Genomic DNA, 14,826 nt, shown 5'->3' on the forward strand with positions numbered 1-14,826 from the left:
GAACTGTTGACCAGGGAAAAAAGCCTGAGTAAAGCAATATCACAATTTTTGATGGTTTCCTCAGTATGCAGAAAAAAGCACATAATTAATGCAAACATCTGGTAGAGTTCTGTGTGTATGCATCAAAGTGGAGCTCATCTGGTATTTTCATTTAGTTTATGGGTAAAGTATGGTGCAGACTTTATCTGTGACTTTAGCCCTTAATCCAGTGGATGAATCTACTCTAATCCCAGCATAAACACACAAACACAGCTTATCAAACAGAAACAATCGTCATTATAGACACAAGCCTGCATAGTCAAATACACATTGTTATGCTGAAATAAAATAGTGCAGACCCATCAAAACCCATTTTCCAAGTGGCTCATGCAAACATGTGTATGAATATGAGTGTCAGTGTCCCATACATGGATGCTGGCCTACATAAATGTCTGTCCATTTGTTGTGTTCACGGTCATGTGCGTAATTTGTCCTGTTAATCAGAATGGGGCAGAGGTAAACACGACTTTTGGGACAAGGAGAACAGCGAGTGAATTGCAGTGAGCTCACAGTGGTCATTATCCTTTTGCTCCATCCGTGGAACTCCTGTGTTCCCTCGAAGCACCTGGTCCTGCCTCCACCCTTACCCTCTCTCTAACTGCCCCAGCACAGGTCGATGCAGTAAGGCAGGGCAGCCCGAGGGTTCAAGGGTCCCAGCTGTGTAAATGTTTTCAGTTGCTGTGTGACTGGAGCTGGGTCCTTCTTTTTGATCACACGCCAAGACAAGCCCAGCCTTGGTTGTTCTTGGCAGCTGCTGGGGACGAAAGAATGTCAGCATGACTTTAAAAATATGACGGTTTGTAATTTGGACCACAGACTGAAAACTGAGCCGCTGGTACGGTTTGTGATCGTCTAATTATGCCACCCCCTCCCTCCCCTTCTTTGATTCCCTCCCTTCACAAAATCCTAACCCCCCCCCCATCTCCTTTTATTCTTATCCAGGAATGAAGCCGTAAAGCTGCTTTGTCCCCTGTGAATTATTTTCGGGGTAGGCGTAATGGCTTTGTGCCCTGCTGCATTACTTCTCCGATGTTTCTTCTCATCCCTCCTTCATGGTTGTGTAGTTCTGTGCTTAGTTCAAATGCTAACCTGAGGTACAAGCAACTGATGAGTTTCAAGGGGCTCAGTAACTGCAACATTTGGAAGGGAGAAGGGAGAAGGGGGGCGTGGGTGGATAATGTAGTTGTACTAGTACTGTAGGTGGGCATCCTTCTGGCTGAGCGTATGGGGCCAGCCCAGCTTTAAAATTTAGCAACTGGACAGCGGTTTGATCATGCATTTTTGCATGATACCAATCAAAACCTACAATAAAAAGCACCTATAGTAAACAAAGAGTTGTCACCACAGAGGCAGCTCAGAGCACATTATAGGGGAATCTGTGCTCATATGCACATGGATGCATTTATCTGTCCTTCTGTAAATGTGCCAAGTTGTCTGTGCCAGCATCAGAGGGGGGCATTTCTCCCACACAAGTTGATATGAAGTACTCTGCAAATCCCTAAGCTCAAAGCTCAAGCATAGATGTGTCAAATATTTAACAAATGAATGAGTTTTTAATCTGGGGCTCAGGGGAATGGAGCGTCATGATAAGGTTCTTTTTTTGTTTTCCCTTCATTAGCATAATTTCTCTGGAGTACATGTGCAGATTCCGTCTGCTTTGTTTGGGATCCCCACTGAGATCTGAAATGGAAGCACAGAATCATAAGAAAAAACCTCTGAGATGTTACAGAACCGCCAGTGCAACAGTAAAGGCAAGCGTTGCCAGCAACACAGCTCCTATTGTGTCTCTGACTGTTCATCCATTTGCCCCTAATTGGGTTAATTGAAAACTTAAATGCAAGATTTGTTTTTTCCCCCCTCTCCGTTCCCTAATTAAACCGTTGTTTTGCCCCTTATCCAATAACACTGTGCATGGACACGGTGCCAATCAGCTAAGAAGTGCAACTTAAGCCATTAAGGGCTGGATGGAGGATTACAAATGTTGGACCACCTCTAATCGGAGTGCTATTGAAAATCCACCTAAGCAGGGAAAGAAATGATTCATTAGCCTTCCACACACACCTACACATTTACTGACGACTTTTATGATTATTTCCCCTCTAAAGAAAAAAATGAGGATAATTGCTGATAGCCTTGAAGATTAAATATATGGAACATATGAAAAATGTTTCACTGCTACAATGCAAGATAAAATTCTGCCTGCTAAAATGCTGAAATGTTTACTTGTTCTATTTCTAAAAAGCCAAAAGCAAAGCTATTCTTGACAGAGAATAAAGAGGAGAAGCAAGATCTGGTTGAACCACTGCACTGGACCTGCAGGGCCAAGATGACTTATAGTGTCCATGATGTCTCAAGATGACCTCTTTTCCTTTTTTTCATCACAAGTTCCAACAACAAGCATTACAACTCCAGTCCACGATGCAGACTTTGTCTCAAAACAATTCTATTTAAAAACTCTCGTGTCAAACGCTTCTAATATTTCTGAGGTTAAAAGAAGAAAGGCAGTGGGAGAGTGGGTGGAAGAGCGGTGAGAGAGGCTAAGAGGGTGGCAGAGTGAGTGCCCACAAATACAGTAAACAAATTAAGTCAGACTTTATTTTGAGGGCCCGGGTGCACTGAGCATGACCTGGCGTCTGGTCTCGGTGTCAGCTAGAGGACCTTTATGCGAGTACGCAGTCCATCTCACGCCTTAATGAGGCAATGGAAACACATCCAGGCCAGCACATCAACAGAGAGAAAAAAAAAACACACAAAAAACAGCACCCAGAAAATACCAAGTTAATAAGGCAATACAAGCAAATGAATGATTTTTTAGAATCATGTTTAAAACAAGTAGTCCTCCCTGAGCATGCAGAGAGGGAAGGGGTGAGAAAAGATCTGCATGTGTAAGTGTGTAAGCGTGGGTGTGTGTGTGTGCATGTGTGTGTGTGTAAATGAATTCTTCTATAAACCTGGCAGAGCGGAGGCTGCCACAGACATCAGCTCTGCATTTGCATATTCATGGCTCAATTTGCACTTGGCTATGCAAATGTATGCAAACATCGTTTCAGAACATTTCAAAAATAGAAACCAGCATTCCAAACGACGTTGCTCCTCTTAATATGCAGCCACACACACGCGCACGCACGCACGCACGCACACACACACACACACACACACACACAAATTAGTAGGGAAAATCAAACAGGCCAAGTAATGGTTGACTATCTGATTTAAAACCAAGAGCAGCCTTCACCAAGCTGGTTAAAGGGGGATAAGGACTGTGTTAATTTTAGTGCAGTGTACTGTGGATGTGTAATAATTGTATGCTATTTTCATATTTCAAATATACTCTCCTCGCTATTTCTGTGTGTTGCTGTTAAGAAGCTCTTTTGGTCCGGTCTATGTTTCCCCTTAGGCTTATTTTGTGTGGTAATTAGAACAGGGTGGGTTTTTCAACAGATGATGGTAAAAGGATCATTTCCAAACTCCACCACTGAGACCACATTACATCAAAGTACATCAAAATAATAATACTAATAATAATAACTATAATTTGACTCAAATTATTCCGGATCAAATGAACACTGAACCGTCTTTCCGTTATGTGTTTCCAAATCTTGGCAGCCAGGTCAGTTGAACTCTTCCAAAACTCAACTGGCCCCCGTCTTCCTCTCTGAAACACGGCATTGTGTTCACCGTGGCTCGCCTTCAGAATGAGGAAAGTTTTTCTAGTCTGAAGATGAATGAGAGGGGAAGAGTTCAGCGAAATCTACTTTTGGTTAAATCCTATTCATCTGCTGGGCACAAGGCAGGGTAAGCTGTTCCCCTGGCACGGAGTCTGTCTGAGGGGACGTGTGGACCCCTCCAGAGCTTTATCTCTCCTCCCTGTACTCCTCGGGATAAACGGCTCCACATGGAGTCCTAATCCTCCTTTCCTTTCCTTTCCTTTCCTTTCCTTTTTTCCCCTTTCCTTTCCTTTCCCTCTTCTGTTCTTTCCCCAACTATTCCCTCCTTTCCTTTCCTCCCTGGCACACAAATGGCAGTTAGTGGCCTGTAGGGACTGTCCTCTCTCGCCTCTGCGTGAGACAAACAGTTCACCCAGGAGAGGCTTGTTAAACCCTCAGCACAGTTTGAGCCTGTTTCTGCTGTTTTGCAAAATGTGTTAATTTTATGACACTAAAGCCAGCAGTAAAAGCAAAACCTCAGCTAATTAGCCAGCGGTGTGAGGTGAGTGGCAAAGAGTGGGCATGCCACCGCTTGAGGTGCCTTAATCATTGTTTACGAGTGAGCTCAGCAGGGTTTTGGCTCTTGCTTTCTTCTCTTCATCTTTTTTTTTGGTTTGTTTTTTTGTTTTGTGCTCCTAATTTAGCCCTGCTACATACCTGCAATTCCCACTTAGCAGTATGATGTTCTTCCCATAGAATAACACATTACAGTATTTAGACACAGTCCTGCGAGCAGAGATTCATTTTCATGAGAAATGTGGAGATTTGTGTTTAAAAAAACAACAACATTTCTTTTGTTTGTATTTCACTACAGGGGCATCAAATGCAGCAGAAAATAGCCTTTAACTAACCAATGCGATATCACAAAGCTCTGTGTTTTTTTCTCTATGACGTTTATTTAAAGAGTGCCCCTTAATGGTGCTGCTTCTCATAAGTGGCTACAAGCCTCATTTGGCTTTGTTGGGCTGGTACAATGAGGGAGTGGGGGGTTACTATTGAGAAGTAAGTGCATTACCATTCATGGAGAAAGAGAAAAGGAGGTTGTGGAGCAGAAAGTGGCTGCTGCCTCTTTAAGATGGGTTTAAGTGATCAAAATTTCATGCAAGGCTGCAATTGGTGGTATAATGTTGCTCTTTAAGAGGGTTGCCTAATGATTGCCATGTGTGGACAGTGGGTTTTGGAAGGGGATTTTGTGGAGGCAGGGGCTGGGGGCCTGAGACTAGGCCAGACTGTGAAGTAGACTGGTGAAGTCTGGGGGGCTGGGGAGCTTGGAAAGCTGAGTGGAGAGGAGCGAGAAGTCTCACAGAGGGGCTCAGAAAAGGCCAGCCATATGAGATTACAGCATACCTAAGAAATGTGCTCGTCGGGAAAGTTTGTGTATTTTGGGAAGTTCTCCAAATTTTCCATAGACAGCTTTTTTATTCTAATTGCGCAGTGTAGTGCCCGCTGAGTCAATATGAGAAACTGCTCCCTGTCCTTTTTTTTCTTCCTTCCTTCACCTCTCTTTCAAAACGATATGTGTATTTTTAAATGCAATGGATAACATGTCTGTATATTTTTCAAACCTATGAGTTCAGGGTTGTTTTGTAGGTTTAATTTAAAAAGGATGATATTTTGCAGCCTAGAGGACCCAATGTTTCCAGTTTGTGGCTGAAAGGGGAAACAGAAATAACAAGCCTGGGGACCCACTCCACTGGTGTCTAGAGGAAATAAATAAAGGACATTAAGATGTTGGATTAACCTCAAAGAATGGTTCTTCTAATATTACAGAGCCATTGATGCTCATGCTCATTGTTTTGGTGATCCTGCTGCACACACACACCTCAATCAGTTTAAAACTGAAATATATAAAAATCTTATAAAACTTTTTTTTTAAAATTCACAAACCAGCTTGATAAATGCACTTTTCCTTTTCACAGTCTTTTTTTTAAAAACACCTGATCTTACATATCTGGTTTCAGCAGTTTAGACAGCAGCTCAGCTGAATACAGGCCATGCCTCCACCTGCTGTTGAGCTCCCGCTCGATGCAGTCACAGATCAGCAGCCACTGTGGCTGTTGTGTTAAAGTCCAAAGGCCTGCTAACGCTGACCTGCTTCTACCGAGGTGGTCAGAGGGCTTACTGCACCTCTTTGACTCTTGTGCTAACCGCTCAGCTCGACAGAAGCTCAACACCCTCTCTTCCAGGATATACAGTTACACTCGTGCAGTCAGAGTAGGCATAATAAAATCTTTAATGGGCGGAGGTGCTGCCACATGAGAAGAAATCAGACATTCGCACAATCAGAACACAACATAAACTGGCGGTGCTTATTGCACCAAAGCAGGTGAGTGAATTCTGTTATTGTGACATATTTTGCTGTTAATACAACATGTCTTATTAGTCTGTTCTTATAGGAAATAGCGTTTTAAAATTTTTTTTTTAACACAAACAGCACCTCTTCTCTTATTATAACCTATAAAAACGTACATATGTTCTTCAAAAATGACAAAAAAAGAGCTCCGTCAGTGCTTGAAGATGGAGTGTAACCTTTGATGAGAATATTACACTCCTGCTCTACTGAGACACGCGACTGCTATCTGTGAAAGACTCTAGATTTAACAAAAAGTTACCTGTCCAAAAAAAAAGGAATAATTTTGTATGGCGCAGCAACATGAAAAACATCTTGTTTTTGCTCATAAGAAGGCAGTTTTGTTATGGTGGCAGCAGCGTTCTGTCTTAGTGGATGTAAAGAATATTAACAGGATTTACATTTAATGTGCAGCATCGAGTTAGCGCTGGAAACGATGTGAGGGTTCACAGATACACAGCAGATTAAGAATTTCCCAGTAGAAAGATATTTAATATAACGGAATTGAATTGTTGATGGGAGACAAAATCCTAATGCATGGATAACGAGTGATATAGACACACCGCACGCTGGGTGGAGGGGAAAGGTATTTATCTGGTTCTGTTGCCGGCTGCCCTGCTCTCTGTCCCCTCTCTCACATAGATACTTATCAGCTTTAAAAGGCGGCGATTCACCCTTATCACCCATCAACAGCACCTTGCGACACACGCTGCCTCACCACTACAAATCCCATTACTTTTATCCTTAGCTAATACTGGGGTGCTGTTGCCTCCTGTCAGGGCCCACGGCACAAACAATTTGCTTTCTTCCTCCTTCCATTTCACAGACCTGCTCACAGTCAGAGCGATGGGGTAAGGCTGGTTAGGGAGAGCTGCAGGCCCTGCAAGAATTGTCACACAAACTTTGAAATGGCTGCTAGAGTCAAAGTAGCTCGGGGGCCAAGTGTTTTATTTCAGAGACGGTGCTAGTGTTATATGACTCGCCTGTTAAGAGTCTTACCAAAGCAAATGGGAAACTGATAGTCTGCTGATTATTCGCTGGGAGATATTTTCCTTGTAAATCCAGCAATGCATTAAGTGGGTATAGAGAGCTATTATTTGCTCTGCATTTTGATCGTACTATCTGAAGCTGTAGTAGATGCACACACACACACACACACACACACACACACACACACACACACACACACACACTCTACCCCATCATCCCTGATGCGTCAGGTCTTGTTGTGTTCCCTCTCGGCCCGGCTCCGCCTGCCTGACCCTTCTGACCCGAGTGCATTCCTTTCTGAGGTGATTGGCAGCCCATGCAAATACTACACAACCATGACTGGCAGTGAGAGCCACTCTGTGCCCTTCCCACAATGCCCCTGGCCCCTCCCCGTCAATAGACGCTGAGCTGGCGTCATTGTCCCGATACAGTGACCTTTTACCTCGCCAAAGTTAGCGCTTCCTGGGAACCACCCCAGAACTTTTCTCCGATCCGTATTGGAATGTTTGACACGTAGACATGATCTCTATGTTTACCTCCCTCTCTCCTCGCTATCACTGCGTTTTTCTTCTTCACTATCTCTGTGTGTATCCTTCTCCCCCCTGGCAGTCCCAGCTGTGAACACAACATAGCGGGGGAATGTTTTTTTAAGCCCACTAAAAAATATTCTATTAGCATAAATTTGGTTCTGTTTCGCTGCCTTTCTGCAGTGTCACAGTCAGATCTCTTTGCTTTAAGGATTGAAAGGTAAACAGCTTTAGGTGTTGTTTGTGGGTTAGCTTTCCTTCTTGGCATGACAAGGCCTTAGGGCACCAAACGCATTACAGCTCTAACTGTGTCAAATCTCAGAGGGCTGGGAGGACCCCAGCCAACCTGTGTTCTCTAATGTCACACACCAGCAGTAAGCCAAGTCAATAAAATGAACACCCAGTGATCAAAGAGGTGACAAGGATGCTCGTGACAGTGGGATGAAATTCTAAGTTTCCTATGACACAACACAACACAGGGATGCAAAGCCTTTGCATACATATTTCCCCCTGCAGCAGTCTATGTGAGTGGTAGTAGAAGGGCTTGGAGGTATTTGGATCATTAATAGATCCCACTACTGAGCTGTTGTGCAGTACTTTACGCTGCCTGGGAATATTCCCTAATGATTTCCACGGACCTAAGCCCACTTCTTCTCTCCTCCCAGCCTAATCTGTTATTCCTTTTGTTCATTTGCCTTTTGTTCTTTTCTCTTTATACTTTTTGCTTCTATCTCTTCTCTATTCTTTAATTACTGTTCCCACCCAGTGAGAGCCATGTCTCTGTGGCCCTCCATGTCCCAGGAGAAGTAGGGAGACGCAACCATGTGGCTTTACTGACAATGACATGAATGGCCACGGTGGCAGGGCCACCTCTCTGAGGACTTGGACACGGAGGAAAGGAGGGGGCGGGGGAGGTGTAAGAGGAGGAGAAAAGATGGCGACAATGAAAAAGGGGTGGGAAAGATGAGCGCAGGGAGCCCTGGTTCAACCTCCATTTCTCTTTCTCTATTCTCTGTGGTTTGGAAGGATTTCTCAGTTCCCTGGGTGGTTTTACACAGAGAGATTGAATGAGAAGTGGGGAGGGGTGGTGGTCTAAATCATAGAGGACAAGAGGCAAACAAGCAGGAGAACTTCAACAGATCCTGAATCTTTATTTGCACTTTTTGCACCGGTGATGTAATTGCTGTGCCCAGGAGGCCAATAAAACTTAATGGCAGGGAATTGTTTAGCCACCAGCTAAACTGCACTGGAGATCTTGAACCAGAAGCTTGGTGGTGAAGAATTTCTTTCTTGAAAACCCTCCTAATTTATTAATAGCACCCGCTAAATGGTATTTAAGACCAGAGATGGGCAGTATCCGATTACTTTTTTCAAGTAACGAGTAAAGTAAGGGATTACTATTGCAAAAACGGTAATTAGATTACTGTTACTTTCCCGTAGGAACGCTGCGTTACTGCATTACTAAAACCGTGATTTTTTGTGAGAATGTCTCATGACAGTGACGTAAGCAAGTGCGACGTTCGTGACAACAGCTGTGTGCAGATCAACAATGGATCATATATCGAGTGCGGGAGAGAGTATGAGCGTGCAGCGTTTAAAGCGTGGAAGTACTGACCTTACTTTAAGTTTAATTCCATAAAAAGTGACAAAAACATTAGTGTCCGTTGTGCGTGGGAAGAAAACTTCTTTTTGCAGCGAAAAAAAACCCCCTAAAATTCCAAGCAAGCACCGAGTGCGCTATGATGTAATGGGAAATTTACAGAGAAACTCGCGGATTCTTCCACTGACCGCTGCGGCACACCTGCACCAGGGTAAACCTCCGCCTACGCCACTCCTGCTTTACAGGTGAAAATAGAGCAACAGGACCGCTTGTCTTTGATTTTATTTATTTTCTGCTGTGTTTTACTTGCATCTATTTGAAAGACTGAGTGTAACAACAACAAAAAAAAAAATTATGTGCTGGAATGTGCAGAAGAATATAGGTTTAAATATTAAACAAATTTCTTCCAGTCAGAGAATGTTGCATATAATTAAATTTTTGCTTGATGCATAAAGTTAAAAGATTAAAACTAATAAAACAAGTTTTAAAAAGAGACTTTTCCATTTGATTACATTTTGTATGATGGATTATGCAGAAAAAGTAGAATTGGGCTGAAAGATCTATCGCTTTATTACCTATTCAGGTTGTAAATCGTGTTTTTAAAAAGTAACTAAGTAACTAAGTAATTAATTACTTTTGAAAATAAGTAATCAGTAAAGTAACGGGATTACTTTTTTGGGGAAGTAATCAGTAATTAGTTACTGATTACTTTTTTCAAGTAACTTGACCAACACTGTTTAAGACAAAGATGACGTTAATGACACTAGATTATGGAGAGGTTAATGACGTGGATAATGTGTACTTCAGTTATTTCAACCTGTTCCCCTCAAAATCATGCAGAACATCCTAAAAATGTGCATCCTACTGTGAGCTACCACAACACATTCTGTATAATACTAAACGCAGACGCGCACACACGCGCGAGTCTATATTTCCACCAAGCTGACAACTTAATGCTACTTCAGCCAAGGCAACAAGATGGAATCCGATTGGCAGGATATCATAAAAATCCAGACTGAAAGCGGGCTCCCGAAAATCTGTAGAACAGCATAATTCACATCTAAGCTCGAGAAGGAGACACTGTCGTCAGCCCCCCCAAACCCATCATCATCATCCTACCAGCACTCAGCAACCTACTAATGCTATTTACTGCCAGCTAGTCCGTGCTCATTCCACACACCTCCACCAGATAATTTTTGTTTTAATAAAATCGCTTAAACAATTAATTACAGTCGCCTTCCCCCCCTCCGTACACCTCTCCTTTGGCCCCCTCCCTCGCAGCCGCTCCATCTCTAACTCATTCCCCTGTGTCGTAGGAGATACAGGCTGTAATAAAAAGACGTTTATTGGACGATTTTCTGGGGGCCCGTTGGTTATTAACATGTAAATTAAATCATCACAGCTGTTCCATTTTCAATCAGATGGAGTTTGAGGGAGGCGGGGCGCAGATGAGGACCCCGTTGCACTGATTTTATTACACACACCTTCATTAGGAGCCCTGCAGCCGCGATCACCACCACCACAACAATCAACCTCCTGACACACACACACACACACACACATACAAACAAGTAGCGAGGCAGGCGCTCACACACATACTGCACGCAACGATGATGCCAAATGTTCCCACTAGCATGGAAGCTACTCCCACGTAGATGCTGATTTACAATATTATAATGACTGCAATATAAGGAAAAAATAAAGTTGGAGATGTGAAAATAATTAAAACGAGAACAATTTTAAGGACAATTTTCAAGATTTTCATGTGTAATATTTTTGCCGTATGTCATGTGCAGCCAGTGGAAATGATTGATTAATGGCAGCAAAATGCTCATAGATCAATAGCCTACTTTTTGTTCCCTGATTGGTTCACTCGGTGGCTATTTCGCCCTCAGAGCTCTTGACCCAAACATGAAAAGCGACACGCTCTTAAAGACAATGATGCCTCTCTGATGGCTGTGGAAAAAGAAGCCTCGTGTCTTTGACTAGAAAGTTCCCAGACTCCAACGGGCCCCTGGAGAGGAGCAGACAAATGCTGTAACTCAAAGGAATTGTCAGAAAATGTAGCAGATGATGGACTTTTCCAATGATCATTTTTCTAATGCATATATATGTTTTAAAGGCCACTGAGACGGGCCAATCTGTTAAACGAGCAGTATTTAAAAGCGCGGGGCAGCAAGACTCAGGGCCGTGATGAGATATTGGTAAGCCCATGTAGAAAGGTTAATGTTACCCACAGAACGTGCTAATGGTTGTGGTTTGACAATGGCCTGTGGGGAATGTGGCAAAAACCTCGCAGAAGCTAACTCATTGACACATAAATTCTCTGTTTTCAACAATTTCATTATCATCTACACCATTTTACTGTGACATATATCAATGGGAATGAAGTAGATGGTCTTATTTTTCTTGCTTCCCATCCTTAACTCACGGGCCTGAGAGGATATTGATCTTTCATCTTTTCAGAGGAAGAATCACGTTATTGCCAATGAAGAATAAAGTGCAGAAACCACATAAAAATTAAAGGACGCGGCATGCAGCTTTAAAGCGAAACATGCCAAAACATCAACGGCATTTACCTTCGTAAAATATAATACAATATGTATAAATAAGTAAGCTCGTTTGAAACATTATAGCACATATATAGTTTAAGTATAGGCATAAAACTAAGTGAACAGAAAAGAAGCAACTGCTTTGCAACTGAACTGAATGTTGACTACTTAAAACCTTCCTTAACTAAGTATTACATCTTGTGCTCTCTGTAGCTTGTATAGGTAGTGGTGAGATAATGGATTGACCTCTAGTCTGCCCGCGCAGAGTGGCTGCATTATAGCAAAGCCAGTGTGAATAAAAGAAAAGATAGTTATTTTTAGCGCTCGATTGAAATTCTGAAGAAATCTGCCACTGGGCTCAGAGTGCAGAGTTGTGAGGGAGATAAGATCAGAGTGAAAGAAACGAAAAGAGGAAGGTAAAGGAAGTATTAGAGGAGCTGAAGGAGAAAAGAAAACGTGAAGTAAGAGAACTTGTGGATTGGAAATGTTACCATTTTCGATGCAGTCGGTGGTGCTGCTGTCTATATCCACTAAGAGCAATAATGCAAAGCTGGGAGAGGATGCGTAATTTGCATAAATTATGTATTAATCCAGATTAATTAGCATATATATTTGAATTAGGATTTAAAGGCTTTAAGGCCTATTTTGATTATTCCACTATGATTTCAGCCTCTGATCACCCTGAAAAGAGGATGTAAGTTTGTGCATTCAGCATTAATACATTATGCTAATGGTGGCTAATACTGATATGCAGATTTACTTAATTACTAAATGGATTTTACCCTGCTTTGCCATGCTTTACCACAGAGTCAAGTATGTTTGTTTTAGTTTATGTTAAAAGAGGCTTACAGGAACTCACATCCTCCAATTAATGGAGGGTAAACTTTGCAGAATTCTGGCCAGTTTCCCATTTCTTTGAAACAGTAAAACCTCATCCTACACTTCCTCTTCATCTTTATGATTATTGCCGTCCCGAGAATCATCTACATCATCGCTCTAATTTGCCTCATTAGTTACAGTAGTTAGGGTAACGATGATCCTCCTATAATATGTCAACGGCCTTTATGTGTAATCCAGAGGAACTATACATGTCTATGTCAAGGCCTATTAGAAACAGACAAATAATATCTGTATCTGTTAAATAGATAAGCCCAGTAAACAGTGCAGTTTATCAGCATTGGTGGCTGCCTTTATGACTTAATCTCACGTGGCCGGGCAACTCTGCCACAGGTCATATTGATTTATTGTTGTGGCACAATCTAATCAATGGCATAGATGCTGAAAAGCTAATTGCAGGTCTTTGTATATTGATCTTTGGACGTTATTCAGAAATTTCACAGCCTTTGAAATGATATGATCAAATGCTTCCCCAGCAATCAGTTTTTTAGTGTTTCAACATGTTTTAGCCACATGGAATAAAAAAAAAGGAAAGGAGAACATTTTAGTTTAGTAATATTTTCTATTTGATATTATTTTGTTATTTACTTTCATTTAGTCTATAGCATTTATGCAAATGGCTTTTAGCCATTTTATGGTGTCCTGCACTCATGCATGACGTGACACACAGGGAGGATGTTGAGTGGCTCTTAAGCGGAAATTCAGGAAAGGTTATTTATCACAGAGGTGCTGGTATATCTCCAGACCCACCAACTAATGCCTCCCTTAACTTGACAATCAAAGTAGAGAACTCGCCACCACCCTCCTTCCCACCTCACGAAAGGCCCACGCTTCTTGTGTCACATGCAACATTGCTTGTCTGTTACATTACATTGATCAAGGGGTGATAACTTGTAATAATTGGATGTTAAATTAAAGAGCTCTCTCCTAGTTCTTGCCATCTCAATTTTAATTGTCATTGGGTGGCAGTTATGATGATGTATGAGGGATTGTGTTTTGCGCAGTGGAGCATGACCCTGATGACTAATGCTCCTTTTGGCTGCTTGGCATCCCTCCACTTGTGGGCCTTAGCTTTTTGCTGGTTGTAATATTAGGAAGACTTAGGCAAAGAAGAAAGGAGCAAAGAGAGTTAAGTATGGCTTTGGGGTCTTGAGGGAGAGGATTAAGGAAAGCAACTTGCAAAATATATGTTTTGCTCTCTCCTTCGCTGTGGATGTTTGTGTGCAGTGCAGGATACTGCATGTCTTACTACCCTTGTGGTTTTGTGTCTGCCTCCAAATAGCTGTTTAGAGCCAACGCAGTCTACTTTTTCCTGTGCTGAGACAGCTGTGCTATCACCTGCCCTAGGAGTGACAAAGCAGAGTCCTTACCCCTTATTATGAGAACATGAGGTCAAAGGCACAGTCGCATATGACAGACACCTCTTCACTTACTGACCCCTGTCACTTCTCATCCATATAAACCACCACCATTGGCTCCTTGTTTCAGACAAGGACACTATGCTACTCAACTATATCATCCGCAGAATTCATCCTCCAGGGTGACAGCCTCTACACAAGGTCCTTTGCAAAGAAAAAGCTGTTTAGTAACAGAGGCTAAAAAACTGTTGAATTGATATGCAATGGAGAGTTAACAAGCTAATGCATCCTTTTAAACAGCTCACCAGACTTTAACCTGTAATCCTTAGCTGATGATTAAAAAAAATATTCTAGCACTGCTATAACTGACAACAGAGAGTTACAATTCATAAAACTTTCACATGCTCCAACACAAGCTCAGTAAAATCTTATAGAAAGGAAATGGCTGACACTAGACCAAGAAAAAAAAATTTTTTTTTAAAGAAACTTGGAGCAGGGCCATACTCTCACATTAAAACATGCAGGCATAGCTGGAACCAAAATAAACCAGTTAAAAACTACACAAACAGTCTACAAGACAAACCTAGCGCACACATAGATAAATATACTCTGCTGCAGACATGCAAACATGGCAATGTTAACATCCTGGGACATCCTTGGACACATTCACAAGCACTGCTTCTCATTCCAAATAAGCAAACACAGGCAGAGGTAGATAGCAGATAGTCATGTCGACAGCTCCTGTACCAGAGAAAGACGAGCAGTGCAGCCCAAGCAGCGAGACCCAAAGAGCAACAAGGCCCAGA

The sequence above is a fragment of the Perissodus microlepis genome, chromosome 12 (assembly GCF_051167445.1).
Source record: "Perissodus microlepis isolate ML-2025 ecotype Zambia chromosome 12, ASM5116744v1, whole genome shotgun sequence".
Classification (NCBI taxonomy): Eukaryota; Metazoa; Chordata; class Actinopteri; order Cichliformes; family Cichlidae; genus Perissodus; species Perissodus microlepis.